This window comes from Phyllobates terribilis, unplaced genomic scaffold (assembly GCF_046119375.1).
Source record: "Phyllobates terribilis strain yellow unplaced genomic scaffold, ASM4611937v1 Scaffold_1__5_contigs__length_1240528914, whole genome shotgun sequence".
NCBI lineage: Eukaryota > Metazoa > Chordata > Amphibia > Anura > Dendrobatidae > Phyllobates > Phyllobates terribilis.
In genome coordinates this window covers 702,118,396-702,143,642 of record NW_027362761.1, presented here as the reverse complement: position 1 = coordinate 702,143,642, position 25,247 = coordinate 702,118,396, and positions in this window count along the sequence as shown.

Here is a 25,247-nt window from a genome sequence, read left to right as displayed (position 1 = left end):
TGACAGGGCTGACAGGGCTGACTGACTGACAGATCTGACAGGACTGACAGATCTGACAGGACTGACAGATCTGACAGGACTGACAGATCTGACAGGACTGACAGATCTGACAGGACTGACAGATCTGACAGATCTGACAGGACTGACTGACAGATCTGACAGGACTGACTGACAGATCTGACAGGACTGACTGACAGATCTGACAGGACTGACTGACTGACAGATCTGACAGGACTGACTGACAGGACTGACTGACTGACAGGACTGACTGACAGATCTGACAGGACTGACTGACTGACAGATCTGACAGGGCTGACTGACAGATCTGACAGGACTGACTGATCTGACAGGACTGACTGACTGACAGGACTGACTGACTGACAGGACTGACTGACTGACAGATCTGACAGGGCTGACTGACTGACAGATCTGACAGGACTGACAGATCTGACAGGACTGACAGATCTGACAGGACTGACAGATCTGACAGGACTGACTGACTGACAGATCTGACAGGACTGACTGACAGATCTGACAGGACTGACTGACAGATCTGACAGGACTGACTGACTAACAGATCTGACAGGACTGACTGACAGGACTGACTGACTGACAGGACTGACTGACAGATCTGACAGGACTGACTGACTGACAGATCTGACAGGGCTGACTGACAGATCTGACAGGACTGACTGACTGACAGGACTGACTGACTGACAGGACTGGCAGGACTGACTGACTGACAGATCTGACTGACAGATCTGACAGGACTGACAGATCTGACAGGACTGACAGATCTGACAGGACTGACAGATCTGACAGGACTGACTGACTGACAGATCTGACAGGACTGACTGACAGATCTGACAGGACTGACTGACAGATCTGACAGGACTGACTGACAGATCTGACAGGACTGACTGACTGACTGATCTGACAGGACTGACTGACTGACAGGACTGACTGACAGGACTGACTGACTGACAGATCTGACAGGACTGACTGACTGACAGGACTGACTGACTGACAGGACTGACTGACTGACAGGACTGACTGACTGACAGGACTGACAGATCTGACAGGACTGACAGATCTGACAGGACTGACTGACTGACAGATCTGACAGGACTGACTGACAGATCTGACAGGACTGACTGACAGATCTGACAGGACTGACTGACTGACAGGGCTGACTGACTGACAGATCTGACAGGACTGACAGATCTGACAGGACTGACAGATCTGACAGGACTGACAGATCTGACAGGACTGACTGACTGACAGATCTGACAGGACTGACTGACAGATCTGACAGGACTGACTGACAGATCTGACAGGACTGACTGACTGACAGATCTGACAGGGCTGACAGGGCTGACTGACTGACAGATCTGACAGGACTGACAGATCTGACAGGACTGACAGATCTGACAGGACTGACAGGACTGACAGGACTGACTGACTGACAGATCTGACAGGACTGACTGACAGATCTGACAGGACTGACTGACAGATCTGACAGGACTGACTGACTGACAGATCTGACAGGACTGACTGACTGACAGGACTGACTGACAGATCTGACAGGACTGACTGACTGACAGATCTGACAGGGCTGACTGACTGACAGATCTGACAGGGCTGACTGACAGATCTGACAGGACTGACTGATCTGACAGGACTGACTGACTGACAGGACTGACTGACTGACAGGACTGGCAGGACTGACTGACTGACAGATCTGACTGACAGATCTGACAGGACTGACAGATCTGACAGGACTGACAGATCTGACAGGACTGACTGACTGACAGATCTGACAGGACTGACTGATCTGACAGGACTGACTGACAGATCTGACAGGACTGACTGACAGATCTGACAGGACTGACTGACAGATCTGACAGGACTGACTGACTGACTGATCTGACAGGACTGACTGACTGACAGGACTGACTGACAGGACTGACTGACAGGACTGACTGACTGACAGATCTGACAGGACTGACTGACTGACAGGACTGACTGACTGACAGGACTGACTGACTGACAGGACTGACTGACTGACAGGACTGACAGATCTGACAGGACTGACAGATCTGACAGGACTGACAGATCTGACAGGACTGACTGACTGACTGACAGGACTGACTGACTGACAGATCTGACAGGGCTGACAGGACTGACTGACTGACAGATCTGACAGGGCTGACTGACTGACAGATCTGACAGGGCTGACTGACAGATCTGACAGGACTGACTGATCTGACAGGACTGACTGACTGACAGGACTGACTGACTGACAGGACTGGCAGGACTGACAGATCTGACAGGACTGACAGATCTGACAGGACTGACAGATCTGACAGGACTGACAGATCTGACAGGACTGACAGATCTGACAGGACTGACTGACTGACAGATCTGACAGGACTGACTGACAGATCTGACAGGACTGACTGACAGATCTGACAGGACTGACTGACAGATCTGACAGGACTGACTGACTGACAGGACTGACTGACTGACAGGACTGACTGACTGACAGGACTGACAGATCTGACAGGACTGACAGATCTGACAGGACTGACTGACTGACTGACAGGACTGACTGACTGACAGGACTGACTGACTGACAGGACTGACTGACTGACAGGACTGACAGATCTGACAGGACTGACAGATCTGACAGGACTGACTGACTGACTGACAGGACTGACTGACTGACAGATCTGACAGGGCTGACAGGACTGACTGACTGACAGATCTGACAGGACTGACAGATCTGACAGGACTGACTGACTTTGACAGGACTGACAGATCTGACAGGACTGACAGATCTGACAGGACTGACAGATCTGACAGGACTGACAGATCTGACAGGGCTGACAGGACTGACTGACTGACAGATCTGACAGGACTGACTGACAGATCTGACAGGACTGACTGACTGACTGATCTGACAGGACTGACTGACTGACAGGACTGACTGACTGACAGATCTGACAGGACTGACTGACTGACAGGACTGACTGACTGACAGGACTGACTGACTGACAGGACTGACTGACTGACAGGACTGACAGATCTGACAGGACTGACAGATCTGACAGGACTGACTGACTGACAGATCTGACAGGGCTGACAGGACTGACTGACTGACAGATCTGACAGGACTGACTGACAGATCTGACAGGACTGACTGACAGATCTGACAGGACTGACTGACTGACTGATCTGACAGGACTGACTGACTGACAGATCTGACAGGACTGACTGACTGACAGGACTGACTGACTGACAGATCTGACAGGACTGACTGACTGGACTGACAGATCTGACAGGACTGACTGACTGGACTGACAGATCTGACAGGACTGACTGACTGACAGGACTGACTGACAGGACTGACTGACTGACTGACAGGACTGACTGACTGACAGGACTGACTGACTGACAGATCTGACAGGGCTGACTGACTGACAGATCTGACAGGACTGACAGATCTGACAGGACTGACAGGACTGACTGACTGACAGGACTGACTGACTGACAGGACTGACAGATCTGACAGGACTGACAGATCTGACAGGACTGACAGATCTGACAGGACTGACAGATCTGACAGGACTGACTGACTGACAGGACTGACTGACTGACAGGACTGACTGACAGATCTGACAGGACTGACTGACTGACAGGACTGACAGGACTGACTGACTGACAGATCTGACAGGGCTGACAGGACTGACTGACTGACAGATCTGACAGATCTGACAGGACTGACAGATCTGACAGGACTGACTGGACTGACAGATCTGACAGGACTGACTGACTGACAGGACTGACTGACAGGACTGACTGACTGACTGACTGACAGACTGACTGACAGGACTGACAGGACTGACTGACTGACAGGACTGACTGACTGACAGATCTGACAGGGCTGACAGGACTGACTGACTGACAGATCTGACAGGACTGACAGATCTGACAGGACTGACAGGACTGACTGACTGACAGGACTGACTGACTGACAGGACTGACAGATCTGACAGGACTGACAGATCTGACAGGACTGACAGATCTGACAGGACTGACAGATCTGACAGGACTGACAGATCTGACAGGACTGACAGATCTGACAGGACTGACTGACTGACAGGACTGACTGACTGACAGGACTGACTGACAGATCTGACAGGACTGACTGACTGACAGGACTGACAGGACTGACTGACTGACAGATCTGACAGGGCTGACAGGACTGACTGACTGACAGATCTGACAGGACTGACAGATCTGACAGGACTGACTGACAGATCTGACAGGACTGACTGACTGACAGGACTGACTGACTGACAGATCTGACAGGGCTGACAGGACTGACTGACTGATCTGACAGGACTGACTGACAGATCTGACAGGGCTGACAGGACTGACTGACAGATCTGACAGGACTGACTGACTGATCTGACAGGACTGACTGACTGACCTGACAGGACTGACTGACTGACAGGACTGACTGACAGATCTGACAGGACTGACTGACTGACAGGACTGACTGACAGATCTGACAGGACTGACAGATCTGACAGGACTGACAGGACTGACAGATCTGACAGGACTGACAGATCTGACAGGACTGACAGATCTGACAGATCTGACAGGACTGACAGATCTGACTGACAGATCTGACTGGACTGATCTGACAGGACTGACTGATCTGACAGACTCACTAACCCTAACTCTTACTTTCTTTTTTTTTTTTTACTTTCACAATGGCAAGGCTGACGGCTCTTGTCACACTGTTTCTCCTCTGCTCTCTCACTGAGATCGGAGGAGAAACTGCATTTATCAGGCAGATCGCCCGGGAAAGTTTGTTGGGGGCTGACAGGACTGACTGACTGACAGATCTGACAGGACTGACAGATCTGACAGGACTGACAGGACTGACTGACTGACAGATCTGACAGGACTGACTGACTGACAGATCTGACAGGGCTGACAGGACTGACAGATCTGACAGGGCTGACAGGACTGACTGACTGACAGATCTGACAGGACTGACTGACAGGACTGACTGACAGGACTGACTGACTGATCTGACAGGACTGACTGACTGACAGGACTGACTGACTGACAGGACTGACTGACAGATCTGACAGGACTGACTGACAGGACTGACTGACAGGACTGACTGACTGATCTGACAGGACTGACTGACTGACAGGACTGACTGACTGACAGGACTGACTGACAGATCTGACAGGACTGACTGACTGACAGGACTGACTGACAGATCTGACAGGACTGACAGGACTGACAGATCTGACAGGACTGACAGATCTGACAGGACTGACTGACTGACAGATCTGACAGGACTGACTGACTGACAGATCTGACAGGACTGACTGACTGACAGATCTGACAGGACTGACTGACTGACAGATCTGACAGGACTGACTGACAGATCTGACAGGACTGACTGACAGATCTGACAGGACTGACTGACTGACAGGACTGACTGACAGATCTGACAGGACTGACTGACTGACAGGACTGACTGACAGATCTGACAGGACTGACTGACTGACAGATCTGACAGGGCTGACTGACTGACAGATCTGACAGGACTGACTGACTGACAGGGCTGACAGTTCTGACAGGACTGACTGACAGATCTGACAGGGCTGACAGTTCTGACAGGACTGACAGATCTGACTGACAGATCTGACAGGACTGACTGACAGATCTGACAGGACTGACTGACAGATCTGACAGGACTGACAGGACTGACTGACAGATCTGACAGGACTGACTGACTGACAGATCTGACAGGACTGACTGACAGATCTGACAGGACTGACTGACAGGACTGACTGACTGACTGACAGGACTGACTGACTGACAGATCTGACAGGACTGACTGACAGATCTGACAGGACTGACTGACAGATCTGACAGGACTGACTGACAGGACTGACTGACTGACTGACTGACAGGACTGACTGACTGACAGATCTGACAGGACTGACAGTTCTGACAGGACTGACTGACAGATCTGACAGGACTGACTGACAGATCTGACAGGACTGACAGGACTGACTGACAGATCTGACAGGACTGACTGACTGACAGATCTGACAGGACTGACTGACAGATCTGACAGGACTGACTGACAGGACTGACTGACTGACTGACAGGACTGACTGACTGACAGATCTGACAGGACTGACTGACAGATCTGACAGGACTGACTGACAGATCTGACAGGACTGACTGACAGGACTGACTGACTGACTGACTGACAGGACTGACTGACTGACAGATCTGACAGGGCTGACAGTTCTGACAGGACTGACAGATCTGACAGGACTGACTGACAGATCTGACAGGACTGACTGACAGATCTGACTGACAGATCTGACAGGACTGACTGACAGATCTGACAGGACTGACAGTTCTGACAGGACTGACAGTTCTGACAGGACTGACTGACTGACAGATCTGACAGGACTGACTGACAGATCTGACAGGACTGACTGACAGATCTGACAGGACTGACTGACAGATCTGACAGGACTGACAGATCTGACAGGACTGACAGATCTGACAGGACTGACAGATCTGACTGACAGATCTGACTGACAGATCTGACTGGACTGATCTGACAGGACTGACTGATCTGACAGACTCACTAACCCTAACTCTTACTTTCTTTTTTTTTTTTTACTTTCACAATGGCAAGGCTGACGGCTCTTGTCACACTGTTTCTCCTCTGCTCTCTCACTGAGATCGGAGGAGAAACTGCATTTATCAGGCAGATCGCCCGGGAAAGTTTGTTGCTAAAACAAACTTCCCTGGTGATCTCTCTGATTGGCTGGTGTGACGCTGACATCATCGAGACCTGAGCCAATCAGGTCTCGATGATGTCAGAGGTCACAGCACCGGGATCCCCGCCGCTGACAGGTATGTGGGGGGTCCCGATCGCCGACCACCGGCTGTCCCTATCTTTTAAATGCCGCGATCGCTATGGATCGCGGCATCTAGAAGATTGGATCAGGTCCCCATGATGTTAACCTGTTCCTATCAGGTCCCCATGATGCCACATGTCAGAGCTATCGCTCTGAACCGGTACCGCAGCGCTAGCAGGACCCTGGGGGTCCTAAGCGCTGCGGGACCACCCACCGTTTTTAAACGTCGGCGCTGCACAGAGCCCAGGCAGCGCCGACGTTTATGTACAGTGGGCGGTCCTGAACCGGTTAAGAAGGTTTAAATCCAACCGACATAATCCATAATGGTAACATGTTTATCCACCCATCCTTCCAAGTCCACGGTCTCCATCCTCTTCCTTCAATCCTTCCACCCAACTATTTCTAAAACATGTCTCTCCTTTCTTCCACTGGGATCAGTCTCCTCCCAGGTCAGAAGTGATCACACCCTCTCACTTAAACTTTCACTGTTCGCTAAAACAATGAAGAATATTCTACAAGCCTTCAGCTGAGACTGCAAGTAAGACCCCGTGTGGTGACGGCTCCACTGTGTCTACAATCTACACACATATGAGATTATTGGCTGTTGGAACAATGGTTGGATACTCCTGAGATACAGATATCCTGAGATACAGATTGGTGTAATGCTGGACAGTTTACAAGTGAATCTAGTGCACATACTGACAATTTAGCAGAACTATATAAATCATAACAAGTAAAACACTAATAAAACACAATAACAATATTGACAAAAATTGTGGTCCGTTGCTGGAAAAGTATGGTCTTTAGTAAGTGAGCAGCTCCTCACAGCTACTAAGATTGTTAGCGCTGACGATGGAGACATCAACAACACTATTCCGGTCATCTACATGCTGGAGCACACTTTGAATAGTCTGTGGGAGGAGGTGGTGGTCCTAGCAGAAGAGGATGCAGAAGGTTTAACAATATCTCTAAGTTTCCGTCTGTTGTCGCACAGGCGGTTGCCATTGGAGGATGAGGAGGAAGAGGTGATGCATGTGTAGCGCCCCGAGGGTTCGGCCGCTACAGGGGTATTGCACCTCAAACCAGAGGTGTGATATTCCACTCCTGGGTAAGGATGGAGGGTGGACCAGGGCTCGGTAGGCTGCATGCATCACACACACCCTATTTCCGGGGGACAGTTCAACGGTGCTCCCATTAGACAAATGCAGGCACGACAGAATCTGTCCCTGGCTGGAGTGGGGAGGAGGGAGGAAAACCCAGTGATGTAGGAGCAGGAGGGGACGGTCTCTGGGCATAGGTAGGAGCCCATTGGTTGCAAGTCACCTGGGTTCATACACAGAGAGGTAGGTATATAAGGTGGGCACCATCTTAGAACAGGAGTGAGTTCAGAGAGTTCAGGACAGTTCAGCCAGGAGGGCTGACAGGGAGCTGTGGCTCAGCCAGGGCCCAGCTCCACGAGGCAGGCCTAGAGTGAAGGCCAGAGCCAGAGGAGAAGGACAGTAACAGCAAGGAACAGGAACAGAAAGGAAAGAAAGAAAGGAACAGAACACCAAGAGAGGCCCAGAGACACAAAGGCAGAAGGAACCCCAAAGGCCCCAGGAGATTGCGGGTGACGGGTTGGCAGAAGAGGGTACCGGATCCCAAGTTGGTGGAGGCGACTAATCCTCAGCCAAGGACCGGAAGTCGCGATCATATCTTGGTGTGACCCCTCACTACACCTACTAGAAAGGCATACCACATAGGGTCAGGGCAGTGAGCACGAAGCCCTCCCAAGAGAAGGCCCGAGGCAGCTGGACAAAAGTAGTGTCACTGGTGGGGCACGGCCAGAGAAAGGAGTAGAAGGGAGTCCTGGGCCACACTCCGGAATTACCTGGGTGTTGACCGAGCCCCTTGCCTGGTGGACGCAGCACGGCTCGGGCGGTCCCACCTGCGCACAAGTGACCTGGATGAGAACTGTGAGTAAAGCATTTGAACTGCAACACCTTGTCTCTGTGCTTTCTCACCGCGTCAGCACCACTAGTACTGGGACGCCCGCACTATCACTCCCATCGTCTACTACACTGCCCTGGGGCTGCACTCCTCCTGTGGGGAGTCACACTACCTCAGCTGCATACCCCATCAGCCCCAGCGGTCTGCCTTGCAGCAGCGGTCCGCACTGACCGCAATCCACGAGTGGCGTAGTCGGACAATTAACTTAAAACCTTACAAATAAGACTGCCACTGGTTTGACCACCCTGAGCCACGGGACCGGGTCGCCGCCACGGAGACTACAAACCCCAGCATCCCCCAGAGACCTGGTTTCAGGTAACTCACTACACGTGTACGCGGGGCATGCGCAACAGTTAGGAGATGAAGAGGATAATGATTCACTCTCTGTTGTCTGTGGTTGCCAAGAGGGGATGGAGGAAGCAGCTTGAGTGTTATCCCACCACAAACACACTATGGACTTACACCTAATGAAAAAGACTGACCCATGAGCGCCTTCTATTTGCAACATTATTGTTGCCCGTATTGTTAGGATTAGAAATAATACTGATTACTGGGTTGCTACTCTGTTCAGTCCATGGTACCGGTTGCTTCCCCCTTGGAAAGGGACGCGCCCATGCTGTTGTATCAAAACATGCTTGAAGACAATCTTGAGAGTAGTTTTCCCCCAAGACAACAGTGAGGTACACAGTGTGCATCGCAGTAATAGACTTCCAACCCCAGGAACGTTGAGTCGTCAACACAAGAACATTAGCAGGCTTGCAGCACTGGGTTGCTAGGTTTCAACCCCACCAAGGACAACATATGCAAAGTGTTTGTATGTTCTCCCCATGTTTGTGAGGGTTTCTTCCAGGTACTCCTTTTTCTTCCCACACTCCAAAGACATACTGACAGGAAATTTAGATTAGTGGCACTGTCCCCATTGAGGATCACAATGTCTGTAAAGCGCTGTGGAATTATTGGCGCTATATAAGAGAGTAAAATAAATAGATAGAAATTGATGCTACTTTATTGCCATCTGCCCATAATTCTTAAAAATATTTGGTCACCAAGTTGGGTACTTCATTTGTGTTGCCTGAATTTGGCAGAGCTCTCAGAGCACCAGGCCTACACCTGACACTCATCCACCAGTTACTGATCAAAGTTTAAGTTAGAAATGCTGCCTCAAGTCCTGTCCATTGCTTAAATGTGGCATGGTTTCAGGACCACACTACTACCATAAAGAATTTATATTGTGAAATGTGAACTCCTGACCTGAGCACAATACTAGCACAAAATAAATAAAATATAATATGTGGCCTGCTTTATGTAGCATGGCAGTAAGACAACAAATTTAGATTTCATCATGTGAACCCCTATACGGAGAACAATATCAGCACCAAAACATTACAAGCAGAGATGTGGAAGAACAAAATTAGATTTTATCATGTCAACACCTGACACATTTCAAAAAATTAGGGGCAGACACCACGAAAGTGGTATCAAATTCACCAAAGTAAAAATAGTTTATTGGGCTCCTTCCACTACAGCCAACCCACGAGATGGAGACCCAATCAGGAGTCTCTACATTTAAAAAAATGATTGTTAACATCAGCAACAGCAGACACAGAAGCCATGACAAAGATATCACAGACTGCAATTACACGAGATCAATGTAGCATACTAAAATCTACACCATCGCATAGTCTGCAGAGTTTGTGATTGGGGTGCAAAAGTCCTTGGAGATCCATGACTTGTTCATTTTTAAGAAAGTTAGGCGGTCTACACTTTCAGGGGCCAGTCAGCTGCGCTTATCCATTAGGAAACCACCAGCAGCACTAAAAACATGTTCTGAGAAAATGCTGGCTGCCGGGCATGATAAAACCTCCAAGGCGTGACAGGCAAGCTCACACCACTCATGCATTTTTGAAGATTAATATGTAAAAGGATCCAAACCCCTCATGATGGTATTGATATTGAACTCGAGATACTCCTGAACCATCTTCTCCAGTCGTTCAACACGTGTCAAACTTGTACTCTGTTGTGGTGGTGCACAAGCTGGTCTAAAATGTGTGAAAGGGCTCACAGAAATTGCTTCTGCCACTTACACTGCTGCTGCTAATGTTTTTGTGTTGACACATTGACGATCCTGAGGTTGGAAGTCTAGAGCTGTGATGCACACTATGTGCCTCACTTCTGTCTTGGGGAAAACCTCTCTTAAGGTTGAGTAACAGAGTGTTTCAATACTCCAGCATGCATTGGTCCCTTTCCAGGGCGGAAAGAATCTGGCAATATTTACTATTGTAACATGGATCTAACAAAGACAAACTAAACAGGTCAGATAAACTCCCTGAACTAACAGTGCAGAGTATTATCGGCAGGAAGATAAGGACTGGAAGGAATTGTATCACAGAGATCATCTCCCTCATCAAACCCTCCCCCCTCCATCTCCATGCAGGATAAAGAATGTTGTGTACTATTGTGTCCTTGTGAAGGAAAAGCCTGTGGTTGTGTGCATAGAAGTGTGCCAAGATCTAATCTATGCTCAATTATGCTACTGGAGAGACTAATACTGTGCCTTGTGAAGAAACTACTATATTGTTACTGGAACCGGTTGCTCAAGAACCTCAGACTGTACTGTAATGAAGATTGTTGCTGTAATATCCCTGAATTGCACTGGCCGTGCTTCAGATTCCACTGTTAAACTGTTGAAAAAGACTCGTCAGATGTGTCTGGTCAGCAATTGAATCCATCGTGTGCCTGAGAGAAACTTATGTTCACCCTGAGTAACGGTTCCCCCAAGATTCCAAAGAATTCATGAAACCAGTCTCTCCCTATCTGAACCTAGCGGCGTGCGTGTAACATGTACCACCAGGTTGAGGATGTGAGTCATGCAAGGCACGTATGTGAGCTTGCCTCGGCCTTGCACAATTATGGCATACTGCCTTCCCAGGTCCAGCTTCAGTGAAAACAGCCATTGCTCAATCACAACCTGGATAGCTGTCCACAACACTTCAGTTATATGACTGCTATCTCCAAAGCATGTTAATTTGAACACTGCCTGATTGCAGTGAGCCCTGGCTGCGCAGTTCGGAGGTGGTGGGGATTCTCTCTGCTTTAAGACGTGTTCCAACAGTGCAGAGGTTGAGGTGAAGATAGAGGCCTTAGAGGAGGTGAAGGAGGCAGAAACAGAGGAGTAAGTGTTAAATACAGAGGTTTGTCCAGCAAGCCTTGGGGATTCCAAGACTTAGCCACCATAGTCATCCATTGCACAGTCAGTGAGTTATAACGTCCCTGACCATGCTTACTCGTCCAGGTGTCTGTTGTGAAATGCCACCCTGGCAGACAGACATTTAGTCAAGGAATGGGTGATGTTGTCTGCGACATGCTGGTGCAGCGCAGGCACAGCTTTCTTAGAGAAGTAATGTCGACTGGGCAATTGGTACTGGGGGACTGCGATGGCCATCAGCTTTTTCAAACCTTCTGTATCCACCAGGTGGAAAGGCATCATGTCCATGGCCAACAGATTGGAGATAGTGGAGTTCAACCTCTTAGCTTTGTCATGTGTAGGAGGAAACAATCTTTTACGTGACCACAACTGCGGGATTGAGGGCTGGCTGATGTGCTGAGAGAAGACGGAATAGGGTGAACACGACAAACTGATGGACCATGAGTGAGGTGCAGGCGGAGATGTTACAATGGATCGAGAAAAATGTGGTGTGCTCAGTGGAGCAAAAACAGCAGGCATGTCCACTTCTGTTACAGCTGACGGGCTCTCACTCAGTGTGACTGGAGAGGTAAACAAGTGGAGGTTCTGCAGTCGGAGACCTGTGTGAGAACACTTGACACTGTGACAGAGAAGGAGGAAAAGGAGAAAACAGCAGATACAGTTGATGGCGACCGATGGTTGGCGAGGCCCACTGGTCCACATTTTATCGCATTGAGATTGCTAGACTAACGCATGTTAATCGCGCATGTGACAGTTCATGCATGTAGCAGTCAAAAAATTATTGCAATTTTTACCTCTACTGTCTTTTTTTTGCAAAGTGGGCAGATAATGTGGAGTTGTCTCATCCTTTGCGATCTCAAAAAAGGCCCAGGCTAGGCAACCCTTGCTGCCCCTGCCAGCTGCAGACCTGTGAACGCTGCTGGCCACAGTTGTGGCTAAGGACGCAGATCTTGTCGTGGTTGCATCACTCTGTGTATGTGTGCCGTAGTCTGCAACGTAACCTCCTTGTCTTCTTTCTCCTCCTTATATGAGCTACTCAGCTGCGTGCTTCTGGATTCACACCAAGTGGGATCTACAACCTCATCATCATCCTCTCTGTTCTCCCATTCCTTCGCCTGAAAGTCACCCTCCTCCTCTTCCTGCCCTGAGAGCACAGTACAGTCTGCATTCGCCTTAGGTATCTGAGTCTCATCAGGATCAACTTCCCCCATGTTGGTTAACGTCTGGTGACAAGGGTCAGGATTCTGCTCGGACCCCAATTCGTTCTGCCCTGGATCCAACATAAAAATATTGTGGACATCCGTGCAGATGCTTTCCTCCTCTTGACTCGGTGAATCTTTGGAGCAGACCTCTGATGCCTATGGCATAGAATGTGTGAACAGCTCTGCAGACTCACCCATATGTGGTTCCCTACAGTCAGTTGGGAGGTTGGAGAGTTGTGACGCAGGGGGAAACCAGGGTAATTGGGGTGCCACCTCTGAGGACTGTACTGTGTGTGATAAGGTGGAGGAAGAGGAGGAGAGCCCACTTGATGCAGTGCTTCCATCTACTGGATCACATGCTCTTTCTGGCCCTCATCTACAAGGCGTACCGCTGTGCTGCTGCCAAAAGAAAGGGAGTCGAGTAGCTCGTCCAGTAACAGAAGTTGTCAGTTGTCTTTGGATAGGTTGTGACTGTGTTGGTTCACTAGAGCTTTCACCAACATTACCACCTACCCCACGTGTACCTAGAACATCAAGCCTATTCATCCTTCCACCACAACCTTGCTTTTTTCCACTCATGTTACTCAGGTAGTGTGGTTGAAACACGCTATTAGAAACAAAAAAAAGTTTGTTTTTTTTTTACTGTGGAGCCCTGGATACAGCAAAATTTTAGTGCAAAAGAATTACAAGGTCAGATATGGCTTGCTTAATCCCTTAACAACGCTTGCCGTATTAGTACGCACATTTGCGTACCCCCCCGTTCAGTGAGGGCTCCGGCGCTGAGCCCGCACTGAACGGAGCACATGTCAGCTGATCATTACAGCTGACATGTGCCCGCAACAGCCGTGGGTGGAATCGCGATCCACCCGCGGCTGTTAACATGTTAAATGCCGCTGTCAATCTCCGACAGCGGCATTTAACGCGCGCTTCCGGGTAGCGCGTCTTAAGCCCCGCCCATCGGCGACCCCGTCAGGTGATCGCGGGTCACAGATGGGTGGGCATGACAACCCAGGGTCTGCAGCAGATGCCTGTGGTTGTCATGATCTGGTCGCTATGAGCGCCACCTAGTGGTCGGCGCTCATAGCACAGGACCATTTCTGCTGCATGCAGGGGACCTGCTCGTCCCCTGTATGTAGCAGAGCCGATCGGACAGTTGCTGCTTCTAGTCTCCTATGGAGACTATTGAAGCATGCAATAAGTAAAAAAAAAAAGTTTTTAAAAATATAAAAAAATATAAAACTTTAAATCACCCCCCTTTCGCCCCATTCAAAATAAAATATAAAAAAAAAAACCCTACATAGACATATTTGGTATCGCCGCGTTCAGAATCGCCCGATCTATCAATATAAAAAAAGAATTAATCCGATCGGTAAACGGCGTAACGAGAAAAAAATTCTAAACGGCAGAATTACGTTTTTTGGTCGCCGCAAAATTGCAATAAAATGCAATAACGGGCGATCAAAACATCAAATCTACCCCAAAATGTTATCAATAAAAGCGTCAGCCCGGCGCACAAAAAATAAGCCCTCACCCAGCCCCAGATCACGAAAAATGGAGACGCTATGGGTGTCGGAAAATGGCGCTATTTTTTTTTTTTTTTTTTAACAAATTTTGGAATTTTTTTTCACCACTTAAATATAAAAGAACCTATACATGTTTGATGTCTATGAACTAGTAATGACCTGTAGAATAAGAAGGGCAGGTCAGTTTTAGCATTCAGTGAACGTGGTAAAAAAAAATAAATAAAAAACAACTGTGGTATTGCACTTTTTTTTGCAATTTTACCGCACTTGGAATTTTTTTCCCGTACACGATATGGTAAAACTAGTAATGGCGTTGAAAAGTACAACTCGTCCCGCAAAAAATAAGCCCTCACATGGCCATATTGACCAAAAAATAAAAACGCTATGGCTCTGGGAACAAGGGGAGCAAAAAACGAAAATGCAAAAACGGAAAATGCTCCGGGGCTTAAGGGGTTAATGTAGCAAGGTAGGAACAGAAAAAAATTGAGTTTCAAAGGTGTTCTCGTGCATGGAGCACAATATAAGCAATGCACAACAGAGTTCTATGCTGAAATGTGACCTGGTGTCTCTGTCTGGGCCTCACTAATAGCAAAAGCAATTAATATGATGAAAGCTTGATTTCCAAACCAAACCGGACCCTATCTATCTAACCTATCATACTTACAAGCAACCGCCTAGCAAACTATCTCAAATCTCTCAGTATCCAGGACCAGCATCAGGAGCAGCCTCTTTGTGCTTTTATACTGACAAAATGGCGCTAAAACATGTCTGCTCTTTATATGGAGAAGAAAAGGAAAAGCGCGCTGTGTGAAGGACCAAATGGAGAAATCGAAAATGAGGACGGCCAAAGGGCCACTCACCTAATGGAGTTGTGCACCCCTGCACAACCCCGGTAATTGCCTGGAAGCTGGGAGATGGTGGCTCTCGCCGGACGCTACGGACCAGTGCTCCCACCGCGTGCCATGGGCTGCCGTCTGTATCCGCCGCATCCGGGTTCCTGGTCGCGGACCACGTGACTCGAGGCTGAATGTGAGTCACCGCAGGTCCTTTTAAGTTAGGGAGGGGAACTCCGGTGCTGCAGGTCCTCAAGGAGGTTGGATGGGTAGTTATGGGGATAATAAAAAAGTGGTCAACCGCTGCTCCTGACACTAACCCTCTAAGAGGGAATGAAAATAATGGAAAAATGGAGGAAAAGAAAGCGGTCTGTAGAGCACTGTATTGATCACTAGGAGGCAAAGTTTGGGGCTGAAAACCATTTAATAAGCCCTCTCCACAACGCGTTTTGATAGCCAAACTATCTTCATCAGGTGGTACAAGGATATGAATACAAGAAAAACATTTATAGGAGAAGTTTCACAATGATTGGTTAATAGGCTAATTAGTTAATCATGGGTTCTAAGAATATTAAGACAAGAATATTAAGACAAGAATATTGTCCATACGGGACATTAGTGATCCATTTTGGGAGATGTCCACTATCAAACCTCAGATAACTGTTTACATCTACTGGCTTGAAAAAAGTTGATGTGAACAATCTTCCCATAGAGTCAAACTGTACCATTGGGTCCAGAAATTGGAGGGCAGTTTCAGAAATGGTTGCTGTAAAAGATAAACCCCACGAGTCGGAATTAAGTTCATCAACAAATTTAAGTGCACTCTCACTTGTGCCCCTCCATAGGAAAAATAAATCATCTATATAACGATGGTAAAAAACCACATGGTCTGCCGCCATGGGGGACTGCGCGATGAAGACAGACTCAAAGACCCCCATAAACAAATTGGCATAACTCGGGGCGAATCTCGTCCCCATCGCACAGCCCCTCAACTGGCGGTAAGCCACCCCTTCAAACGTGAACACTTTATTGTTCAGTATGAACATAATAGACATCTTATTTAAATTCTTAAATGTTCTATTGGGATATTATCAGTCAACCAGTAGTGTTCGACTGCTTTTAAACCCAAATCATGGGATATGTTACTGTAAAGCGCACTGACTTCAAGGGTCTAGATAGGAAAATTGTTCATAGGAGGGAGACTTCTTAATAGTTTTATCAATTGGGAAGAATCTCTTAAATATGAGTCAAGTTTAAGAACGTATTTTTGAACGAAAAGGTCAACATAATGAGAAATATTACTGGTGATGGAACCAATTCCCAAAATAATTGGACGGCCGGGGGGGTTAGTGGAACTTTTGTGTATCTTGGGGAGGAAATAAAAGAAGGGAACCCTGAATTGTGTTATATCTAGTCATATTGCACGACTCGTTAAAGGGTTGATTGTGACTTGTAGGATTGCTCATTTCAATAGGTGGTGCTATAGAGTACAAGTCCTCTTTTTGTATGAAGAGGCAATTTGCATGTTCAAAATGGATCACTCATGTCCCGTATGGACAATATTGGAGGGTCCGTAAAAACTGCACTAGAGATTCTGAATTTCTGGTAGAATCAAAAATATTAAGGAAATGGTTTATTCAGAAGGGTTACCCCAAAAGACTGCTAAATGATGCCTTCTCTAGGACTAGAGTTCTTACTCAGGACACTTGCATTGATAGGATATAATCATCCACTGGTAAAAATAAAGCGGCCTCTGAGTTGGCTAGATGGAGTATGGTCACCACATTTAGTCAATCCAGAGTCACCGTTCAGAATATTATGAATACATTTTGGTTCATTTTGAGGGGTGATCCAATTTTAGGGCCATTCATACCCAACAAACTAAGAATCATCTATAGAAAGAATAAAAATCTACGACGCTTAATCGCACCAAGTAATACATCTTTGAATTAAAAAACAGTCAGTCACCACAGGACAGTTCCCGTTTGGGTTGCCATTCTTGCAACACGCCAAAATGTGTGTGTTGCAAAGCCATTCAAAATGGCACCCAAAAGATGTTTAGATGTTTTCATCACAAACTACAGAATTATTATTTTTTTTAATCAAATATGACGTGAATTGTTAATCAACACATGTAATCTACTTATTGGAATGTACATGTGATCTTCAATATGTGGGCCGAACGATACAAACTATGCATGCGCACCTTAATAAACAGACAACATCCGAATAGGTTATCAATTACATAGTGTATCTAAACATTTTAGTATTGTCCATCAGAAGGATCCAAGATTTATGAGGCTTACTATTACTGATCATGTACCAGATACTGTCCCAGATCGGTTGGCGAGTAATTAATAAGGAGAGTTTTTGGATTTTTAAACTTGGCACATTAGCCCCTGAAGGTTTGAATTTGGCCATTGAAAATGTGTTTAATTCTTAGCTACTCTTTTTCTTTTCCCAGACTCATTGGTGATTTTATTCTTTTTCCTTCCTCCCCATCATCAGTTATACTTGGAACGTGTCAAATTACACCATACTTCATCTTTATATTTTTAATATTGTATTTTATAATATTTCTCATTAACATGTATTGCTATATTCCACGACTTATCTACTTTGCTCTTCAATTTTGAATTCATGTGCTTGTTGTCCATGTGCTCACATGAGAAGTGCCTGCACACTGGCACATGAAGGGTTCTTAGAACCCATCATTAACTAATTAGCCTGTGAACCAATCATTGTGAAACTTCTATAAATGTTTTTCTTGTATTCATATCCTTGTACCACCTGATGAAGATAGTTAGGCTATCGAAACACGTTGTGGAGAGGACTTAATAAATAGTTTTAAGCCCCAAACTTTGCTTCCTAGTGATCAATCCAGTGCTCTACAGACCGCTTTCTTTTCCTCCATTTTTCCACTTTATAGCAGCCAATGGCAAAAGCCCTTGTGTCTGGATACTGTGGAGGATTCCTGCGCCCTGATTGGCTTGCCGGAATCTGCACATATTAAGTTAATCTATTTTTTTTTTTTTCTTAACAGCACGGAGCTACTCTAATCTCTCCCCACATCAAACATGTCCCCCCACTTATCATACAGTACCAATATAGTGTTGTGGAAACCCTATTATTTCCCACACTTTTATAAAATTGGTCCGATTTTAACCCCTTCCCGACCCGTGTCACAGCGTCTGTGACATGGAAATCGGTGCGTTCTCGACCCATGTCACAGCGTCTGTGACATGGGAGGGATCGCGCCCCTGCAGCGCATGCGAGCGGGGTCATTCAGATGTCATTCAGTTGCTGATGCAACTAGACAACCTGAAGTTGACCCACGGGGGGTGGATTAACCCCCCCGTGCCTAGGACCCCTCCGATTGGCAGTTTCACTTTCACTTTAGTGAAACTGGCAATCAGAATGAATTAAATATTTCACCAATGAAAATTGGTGAAATATTTACAATCTGGGCATGGCCTGATGCTTATAGCATCAGCCATTGGCTGGGGGGAGTGTCACCTCTGTCCCCCCCCCCCCCCCCCAGATCTGATTGGGGCTAGTGTCCAAGTGGCGCTAGCCCTCCAATTAGATGTGGAGGAGGATGTTTACTATGGCTGACCAAACTCCCCAGCTTTCATCCCGTCCGTGAAAGCTGAGGAGTTTGGTTACCCGCCGCCAACGTCGACCCCAGACCCGCCAGCGACCCCCGCCGCCAGCGATCCGCCGCTGCCCCCCATTGCCGCCGCTGTCACCGCCGGTAAATATTTCCCCCCTTGTCCGACTCCAGCCCCCACTTAGCCCCCGACCTCCCCCCATCCCCTACCACCCCCCTCCACCCCGGTCCAATTTCCTACCGTTCCCTCCGCTCCCTCTCCCACGTCTTCTTCCTCTGCTCTCCTTCTGCCAGCCGGTGTACGGTGATCACAGGCAGCAGCAGGGTCACTGTAAATCCCCTGCGCCTGTGATCACTGATCATCCCCCTGTCCCAGTGATCACCCCCCTGTCCCAGTAATCACCCCCCCAGTCCCCAGTAATCAGTCCCCAGTAATCACCCCCCCAGTCCCCAGTGATCACCCACCCCCCTGCTGCTGCCGGCCTCCTACCCCCCTTGCTGCTGTCGGCTCCTGCCCCCCTTTCTGCCCCAGTGATCACCCCCCCTGCTGCTGTTACTGCCGGCTTCCTGCCCCCCCTTTCTGCCCCCTCCTACGCCTCAGAGCGCCCCCTCCTGCGCCCCCGTGTGTCTGACAGTCCCCACAAGTGATTGCAGAAGTTTACACCAAGCACTCACACTAATAATAAAGTTTTGATTTTTTTTTTTTTGCACACAGCACACAAAATGTCCCGCCCGTCCCGCTCAACCCAGTCTAGGGCGTACACAGCTGAGGAGGCATATTCTATTATTGCCTCCGAAGCTGATTGTGAGGGAGAGGACCCCACGTTCCTCTATTCCTCCCATTCTTCCTCCTCCAGTGACACCAAGACGACGTCAGAGGTCAAGATATCGTCCGGAGGCCGTGGAAGAAGACCCACAGCCATCTGTGAGTAACCCTCCACCTGGTGCTAGTCACGCCCAACCTAGAACCAGGGCCCCAGTGTGGACCCCCGTCCCTGAAAATTACACTCCACGGATTCCTGATTTCCTTCCCAAATCAGGAATCCAGTTTGAGACAGTAAACCTCAGGGAAATAGACTTTTTCAAAGTCTATTTCTCGGAGGCCATTGTCAGTCTCATGGTGGAGCAGACCAATATCTACGCCCCACAATTTTTGGTTGCAAACCCAAATTCAATGTTTTCTACTTGGAGTCCCGTTGACTCAGTAGAAATGTTGAAATATTGGGGACTGGTACTTCACATGGGGATTGTGAAGAAACCAGAAATCCGCCAATACTGGAGTACTGATATTTTATATCAAACTCCAGTGTTCGGAATGGTGATGACCCGCAAAAGATTTGAGGTCATTCACAAATTTTTACATTTCAGGGATAACGCGGACAGCCTTCCCCGCGATGACCCGAATTTTGACAGACTGTTCAAAATTCGTCCGGTCATCGAACACTTCAGCAACAAGTTTGCTAAGTGTACGTTCCCCAAAGGGAAATTTCTGTGGATGAATCCCTCATCCACTTCAAAGGGAGGCTTCAATTACGACAATACCTGCCCAGTAAGTGGGCGAGGTACGGAATAAAACTCTACAAGCTGTGCGAGAGTGCCTCAGGGTACACTCACAGCTTTAGAGTGTACAAAGGAAAGGATTCGAGGATCCAGCCCCCAGAATGTCCACCTGCTCTGAAGGTGAGTGGGAAAATAGTGTGGGATTTGATCTGCCCACTGCTTGATAAAGGTTATCATCTATATGTTGATAACTTTTACACAAGCATCCCACTATTTCAGTCCCTCTCTGCCAGAGCTACCGCCGCTTGCGGTACTGTGCGCAGAACCCAGAGGGGTCTCCCTTTGACGCTAATTGAGCAGCCTCTCCCAAAGGGTGAGAGCCGAGCCCAATGTAGCGGCAACATGGTTGTGGTGAAGTTCAAAGACAAAAGGGACGTCTTTTTCTTGACCACAATCCATGGTCCCGGCACCACGGCCACCACCGTTAGAGGTACCCCAGCACCGGTCCACAAACCGGACTGTGCCCTGGGGTACAACAAGCACATGGGGGGAGTTGATCTTTCTGATCAAGTCCTCCAGCCCTACAGTGCGATGCGGAAGGCGAAAGTTTGGTATAAAAAACTGGCCGTGCACATCGTTCAAATGGCACTGTATAACGCATACGTGCTATCACGATGTGCAGGCCAGACCACCAACACCTTCCTCAACTTCCAGGAGGCGGTGATAAAGGCCCTGATTTTTAGAGGTGAAGAAGAAGCGGGCCCCAGCACCCCTGGAACTCGAGTCTCCCGTGTGGTACCAGGGCAACATTTTCGTGGTGAGGTCACAGTTAGAAAAAGGTGCCTAGTCTGCCATAAAAGGGGGATAAGAAAGGTCACCCGTTTCCAATGTGAAACGTGTCCTGACAAACCGGGACTGTGTTTGAATGAATGCTTCAAAATTCACCACATGTCCCCGGACTAAACACATCCTGACCTTCCCTACAGAACTCACCCACACTAGCATGACATACACAACATCACACACACACACACACACACACACAACAACCTCACGTACACTACAACACACACACCAACCTATGTCAGGTTGGTGTGTGTGTTGTAGTGTATGTGAGGTTGTTTGTGTGTGTGTGCTGTATACACTACACTATACCACACCGCACACCAACCTGACATACACTACACAATTTGTTAAGCACCTGGGGTTCCAAATTGTTAGCGGACACCATGTCGCATTTGGAGAGCCTCTGTGTGCCTAAACATTGGAGCTCCCCCACAAGTGACCCAATTTTGGAAACTAGACCCCCCAGGGAACTTATCTAGATGGGTGGTGAGCATTTTGAACCCCCAGGTGCTTCACAAATGAATCCGTAAAAATGAAAAAAAAAAATTTCCACAAAAAAATTATTTTTTCATTTTACGGATTAATTTGTGAAGCACCTGGGAGTTCAAAATTTTCTTTTAGCCTAATTTTTTTAATTTTCACATGGGTAACAGGATAAAATGCATCCTAAAATTTGTTGGGCAATTTCTCTTGAGTACACAGATACCTCATATGTGGTCATAAACCACTGTTTGGGTGCACGGCAGGACTCAGAAGGGAAGGAGCGCCATTTCACTTTTTGAATGGAAAATTAGCTCCAAAAGTCAAATTGCGCTCCTTCCCTTCTGAGCCCTGCCGTGCGACCAAACAGTGGTTTATGACCACATATTAGGTATCGGTGTACTCAGGAGAAATTGCCCAACAAATTTTAGGATGCATTTTATCCTGTTACCCATGTGAAAATTAAAAAATTTAGGCTAAAAGAAAATTTTTGTTAGAAAAATTAAAAATGTTCATTTTTTTCTTCCATGTTGCTTTAGTTCCTGTGATGCACCTGAAGGGTTAATAATCTTCTTGAATGTAGTTTTGAGTAGCTTGAGGGGTGCAGTTTTCAGAATGGTGCCACTTTCGGGTGTTTTCTGTCATGTACACCCCTCAAAGGGACTTCAAATGTGATGTGGTCACTAAAAAAAATGGTTTTGTAAATTTTGCTGGAAAAAATATAAATTGCTGATGAACTTTGAACCCTTCAAACTTCCTACCAAAAAAAATTTTTTTTTCCAAAATTGTGCTGATGTAAAGTAGACATGTAGGAAATGTTATTTATTAACTATTTTGTGTCACATCACTCTCTGGTTTAGCAGAATAAAAATTCAAAATTTGACAATTGCAAAACTTTCTAAATTTTTCCCATATTTTTGATTTTTTCACAAATAAACGCAAATATTATCGACCTAAATTTAATACTAACATGAAGCCCAATATGTCCTGAAAAAAACAATCTCAGAATCGCTAGGATCCGTTGAAGTGTTCCAGAGTTTTTACTTCGTAAAGGGACACTGGTCAGAATTGACAAAAATGCCAAGGTCTTTAGGGTCAAAATAGGCTGGGTCCTGAAGGAGTTAAGTAAAAACGCTCGGGGGTCCGATCACGAATCCGGATGTGCAATATGCATGCCGAATTTGAAACTGGCTTACATTTTCTAAATGCGTTCGCTGACATCTACCCTTGTGAACCACATCTTATACCATGGCTTTCCAGTTTTCCCTTACACACTCTTTCTCCATACAGACCCCCGCCATGTTAACGGCTTCCCAACCGCCCACTGTACATAAACGTCTGCACAGCCTGGGCTCTGTGCAGCACCGACGTTTATGAACGGTCGGTGGTCCCGCAGCCCTCAGGACCCCCAGGGTCCTGCAAGTACTGCGGTTGCGGTTCAGAGCGACAGCTCTGACAGGGGACATCATCGGGACCTGATTGGATCAGGTCCCAATGATGTTAACCCTTTGCCATCTTCTATATGCCGCGATCTATAGTGATCGCGGCATATAGAAGAAAATAGTGAGAGGAGAGGGGGTCGTCCACTTACCTCTCCAACGGCCCCCTGATGTCTAACAGTACCTGCCGTTGTTATGGCAGTTGGAGGTCACATGACCGCCTCCAGATCTGCCATATATGGTGTCCTGCTGAGCTCAGCATGCAGCTGAAGTCCAGCAGGAGACAGACAGTGTGAAACTGTCAAAGTTCTCATGCAATGTCTATATAAATAAAATAAATAAAACTAAATAAAAATTAATGTCCCATACAGGACTAAGTAAAAATGTAAAAAAAAAAAAAGTCTAAAAAATGTTTTCAAACTTAAAAAAAAAAAAATCACAAAATAAATAAATAAAATATTTAACCAATAAATCCGTATATTTATGCAAAAACAAAAAAAGTACACATATTTGGTATCGCCGCGTCCGAAACAACCCGATCTATAAAACTGTCACACTAATTAACTCCTTCTGTGCACACCGTAATAAAAATAAATAAAAAAACGGAGCAAAAAACTATACTTTTTCATATCGCCAAACAAAGTGGAAAAAAAATGCGATCAAAAAGCAAAATGGAAATAAAAATAGTACCGCTGAAAACGTCATCTTGTTCCGCAAAAAAAAGCCGCCATACAGCTCCATCAGCCAAAAAATAAAAAGTTACAGCTCTCAGAATAAAGCGATGCAAAAAAAATATTTTTTCTATAAAATTGTTTTATTGTGTAAAAGCGTCAAAACATAAAAAAAATATACAGTAAGTGTAGTATCGCTGTAAACGTACTGACTCGAAGAATAATGCTGCCTTATCACTTTTACCACACGCAGAACGGCATAAAAAAAAACTCAAAAAACAGTTCCTGAATTGGTGGTTTTTGTTAATTTTACCTCCCAAAAAACGGAATAGAAAGTGATCAAAAAAGGTCACGTACCCAAAAATGGTACCAATAAAAATGTCAACTCGTCCCGCAAAAAACAAGCCGCCACATGACTCTGCCAAAATATGGAAAACTTATAGCTCTCAAAATGGCGATGCAAAAACTAGATTTTGGAAAAAAAAGCATCTTAGTGTGTGACAGCTGTCAATCATAAAAACCCGATATAAATCTGGTATCTCTGTAATCGCACCGACCCGAAGAATAAAGTAATCTCATCACTTATACCGCATGAGGAACGGCGTAAAAAATAAATAAAACCAATTCTTCACCTGCTACTGATTTATTAGGTCTCCCAAAGATCGCAGTAAGGCTCTGCGCACATTTATCCTGCGCTGAGCACTTACACCAGAGTTTCCGTGTAAATCTCTAAAATACGTGATTCAGACGGAACCCATGACGGAAGATTCCCTGTAATAAGGCAGATATAGGCCACTGTGGATGCCATCTGGCCTGTGATCCCACGGTGTCAGTTTTTTTAGGCGTGCATAAAAGTGCGGTTGGCCACAGTTTTGTGCACTTCTGAAAAAAAGGACACCGCTAAACAGAGGCCAGACGGAGTCCAGAGTAACTCTGCTGCCTTATTACAGTGAATGGATCCCACAGGGGTTT